The sequence below is a fragment of the Octopus bimaculoides genome, chromosome 5 (genome assembly GCF_046866305.1).
Source record: "Octopus bimaculoides isolate indiv1 chromosome 5, ASM4686630v1, whole genome shotgun sequence".
In the NCBI taxonomy this organism is placed as follows: domain Eukaryota; kingdom Metazoa; phylum Mollusca; class Cephalopoda; order Octopoda; family Octopodidae; genus Octopus; species Octopus bimaculoides.
The window spans coordinates 37,174,788-37,179,787 of record NC_142932.1 but is presented as its reverse complement, the minus strand read 5'-3'; positions in this window follow the sequence as shown (position 1 = coordinate 37,179,787).

Below are 5,000 nucleotides of genomic sequence, written 5' to 3'. Positions count from 1 at the left end.
ATATTTTTTACTTGATTTTTCATCATATTAATTGTTAGTTTAGAAAACAGTGTAAAACAAATCACAATTGCTTTTTTTATCACTCTATTAGCAAAGGCAGTTGAAGTTTGTATATAGAATGCAGTCGCCATTGATCCTCGTATGAGGGCTAATAATATTTGATTGTAAATAGCGTTGCTATTAAATTAATGGTGTTCTTGACTATAACGAAGCAGACATAAAACTTGGTAGGCTCCAATATTAATGCTGTGTGTAAGATTTACTAATATATTTAGAAACTCGAAGATTATTATATTTTGTTATTGAATTCTCTTTTATTCCTTTTTCTGACACAAGATGTCTAAGCTGACTTAAAAACATTATTCTTATAGAAAGTTGACGATAAAAACTCATATGTAAACTGATTAATAACAATAAAATCTAATGAGATGGGAAAATGTACATTGAATTTCAAAATACACATGGAATAGCATTGTTAAGGATTTATCTACAGTTTGTAAAGCTCTGAATAAGTCTTAAAAATTACACTAACATGTTTACCTCACACATTTGTCAGATAACAGCAGTTAAGCAACAGAAGCTCACTCGTTTCTTTGCAGCTGAAATATTGTTGTTAATGTTCATACATGCAATATCACAACAGAGAGAAGAGTGTTTTTCCAACAAATATCGACCCTCTTAACGAGTCAAATATATATTAACTGATTTACAAATGTTGTGTATAATACATTTAACCTTTCTGCAATCTCTCGTACAGTTATATGACAATCAGATTATTGGAGATTAAATTTATCGGAAATTTCCACACTGTAGGCATTGAGTTAAATTCCATTTTGGCAATTATTTATCAGCGATAGTTTAAACTATACAGCGAATGTTATTCTATATTTTATTATAAAAAATAGAATCAATCTTCTGTTTGCTTTTGGTTTGATTCTATTACACATCTTTTACTAAACTAGTAGCGATTTATCATTGAGAATCTCTAGTGATATCAATTAGCAATTCCTGAAAGACGTCATCACTCGTTGAAGTTACCCCACTTAATTATTACTAAGTAGATGTACATTAGTATGCATTTCTATTTTAGAAGAGAGTCCAGTCGCATTAGTATTGATATCTAGTCCTTCGAGATTGCTGTTTGGGGAGTACCTTACACATCAATGACAACTTGAGTATTTGTTGCTTAGATGGATCCAGTACCAAATTATATTGTTTATACCAAATTCGATGTAATCTTCATTAAGCCATGCTGCACTGTCTCATTTTCAAATATCTTATAAATCACAGTTTTGTAGGGATATATCATTTCACACATTTGTGCATTGTATAATATAGGTTTATATCACATCACCAATAACACATGTAACGCATGTTCATTTAAACAGTTGCATAATCTTTTACATGAGGATGATGCCAATTCTACATAGTCTGTGAATTATTACTGACAACGTAATATGCTTTGGTTAGATACGACCTGTAAATATATATTTTTGGATAAGTATTCTATATAAATATGTGTTGGATACGGCTTTTAAATATAATGTTGTGTGCACACATTAATACAATTCTTCTAATATTTAATCAATATCACATGATTCTAACTATTACCATTATATTGTAATTTGTAAAGGAATATGAGTATTCACATAATTAGAATATTTATGGTATTCTAAACAGCTTCATCGTTAACATTATTTAAAATTAGTATGCAAAAAACATAGTTTGAAAACATCGTCATGTATTTCCATTTTCCCCCAGTATCTCAATTTACACTTTCAAACAGTAATTCGTTTCCAAAATTCCAGTTATCTATCTTAAAAAAAAAACATGTCAGATTTACTTGCTGGAATAAAATATATTACATTGTTACTCTTATCGTCATCCATGGGAAAATTTTCAATCACGCTACCTTATGTTAAATTTTATTAGTTCCCATATGCAGATAAGATACAAACACACTGAGAACAGACATACAATATATTAAGAAGTGCAAATGATGTAGTGATGAACAAATTATTTTCTGAATTTCCACTGCACCAAATTAACACCCTTTCCAAAAATTACTGTCAACTTTTAGAAGGTAATAAAATGTAGTTAAGAAATGCAATAATATTTGTTAAAAATAATAGTTATATGAACATATAACTATTATTGCAAGTTATTTCATTTTTTGCTGTTAACATTTTTTTATTATACAATATGTTGTTCTTGATTATTAATTGCAATCATATTGTTTCAGTGTATATCTTTGTAAGAACATGGTTATTAACTTTTCCAAATTTGCAATTAAGATATGCACAGTTCATTTCTCTTTGTTGTGTCTTCCAAATGCGGGCAATACAAACAAACTGCTGGTAACTTTAGTACACACAAGTTACTAAGTGTCACCATTCAAAGTCAAAGCAGGAATATTATAGACGGTGATTCTAATCACTAAACATGTAAACTGTCTTTAGCTTGAGTGGAATTACTTTATATATATATATATATGTGTATGCACATTAGTAATATTACCAAGCACCTACTGCATGCTCTTAGTAGTACTGTCCATCTGTGATCGAAATAAAGAAGCTAATACAAGATTCTCAAATTCAGCAAAGATACACAATATCTCCTCCAACACACAAATATAGAAATTAAACCACATCGGTTCTAGAATTTTCATCGTCATCGGAAGAAGGAAATTCAAACATAACATCAGCGAGACATTAGCTTAAACTGCAGGGAGTCGCAGCAAAAATATTGTAGCGTATAACCTATCACTGTAAAGAGCTCTACCGTTAAATGTAAAGTTATAAAGTAAAGAGACGGTTATATCTTATTCAATAGACAACAATACACATATACTTTGCTATATAAATGAGTCCAGTAAAATCTGATATCTAAAATGCATTTTTAGTAAAATCTTCAAGTGAAGGTGTATTTGTTGATAGTCTGAATGAAAGACATAAATTCTTATTAAGTCTATGCGCTGACCTAGTTTTTTTAAATATATATTTATATAATACAAGCTAATACTATTGAGCTATCAACGATTGTGTAAAAGTCATGAGTGACATGATACTCCATTTTCCTGTTCCATCTAACAATGTAATTTTATGTGTCTTTGAATATAGAAATATCTACTACAATCACCACCACTACTACTACTACTTGTACCACCACCACCACCACCACCACCACCACCACCACCACCACCACTACTACTACTACTACTACTACTACTACTTGTACCACCACCACCACCACCACCACCACCACCACCACCACTACTACTACTACTACTACTACTACTACTACTACTACTACTACTACTACTTGTACCACCACCACCACCACCACCACCACCACTACTACTACTACTACTACTACTACTACTACTACTACTACTACTACTATTGCGTTTTGACATCATATTGTTATTATTAATATTAATGCCACATTGTTATTCAATGTTCAGTTTATAAAACAATCGCATTCATCAATACGTTGACTATGAAGCTAGTTACAATTTTACATACACGTTTATATACAGACCTATATACATGTACGTGCATAAGGGTGTGTGTGTACCACGTCCTCGTATTGCTGTTTTTTCTTGTGTAAAAATCTTCGTTTTGTGGATTTTATATATATATATATATATATATATATATATATATATATATATATATATATATATATATATATATATATATATATATATATATATATATATATATATATATATATATATATATGTGTGTGTGTGTGTATATATATATGTGTGTGTGTGTGTGTATATATGTACATGCATATACATACATGCACACACACACATAAAAACATGTACACAGATATGCATATAACCATATAATGCGCAATGTTTTAATCTACGTCTATGCATTTCTTGATAATAATAATAAGAATGTTTGTAGTCAATTTTAAACCTCGTGATCGTCCTATCAGGCTAATCCTCTCTTGTGTAAAATGTATTTTAGTCTTTTGACGTATACTGCAAATACTGTCTATTTCCTTGCTAACATCTGGTCATAATAATTTCTGTGCATGTTTTAACTCTTCGTGTATTTTTATATCGCAACACAAGTTCTATTCAACTGTCTGCTTCTTTCTTTGTTATGCAAACAGGACCTACGTCTATCACAGTCATCATAATTTAATGTTACTAGAGAACGTATCCATATAGATTTCAAATTATAGCGCAATGCCAGCAATTTGGTGGAGGGATGTAAATCGATTGCATCAACCCTCATACACAGTTGATGCTTATTGTAATCGACAAAATGCCGCTAAGCATTCCGTCTGGCGTGCTAACTATTGTGTCATCTCGCCGCATTAGAACGTAGCAATATAGCAAGACATTTTGTATATGACATAATTGTTCTTGTAAATGTCGTAAATTTTAATATTATTATCCGCCAACGAAGCAATTCTATGTTTTGGCATATATTACACACTAAATTCTAATAATGTAGGTGCTGCTGCAGCATATTGGTAAGAATGTTGAATTCCAACCTCATGGTTCCCGTTTCCGTTACATTGCGTAGCAACTTGGGCAATTGTTTTGTACTATGTAGCCGCCAATAGAGTAAAGTCGTTTCAGTGGATTTGATAGATAGAAACTGAAGCAACATCGTCGTATGTGCATGTATGTTCTTTTAAACAGCTGCATAATCTGTTACATATAAGAATGATACCAATCCTACATAGTCTGTGAGTGATTATTGACAACGTCATATGACGTATCACTTGCCGACAGCAATACGGTAGACTGAAAATGATTTGGAGGCGATTTAAGTCAAAATTACATTGATATTTACTTCTTATTGTATCATATTGATCCCTTCTCCTTAATACTGTTTTTTGGTTTCAGTGAGTTTGACGACATATAATAGATAAAAATGGTTATTATGAATATTTCGTCTGGTGGTAATTTGAAACGGCTATACTAAAAAAAAAACTAAAAGGGCTTAGCCTTAATATTTAATTGATCCTCG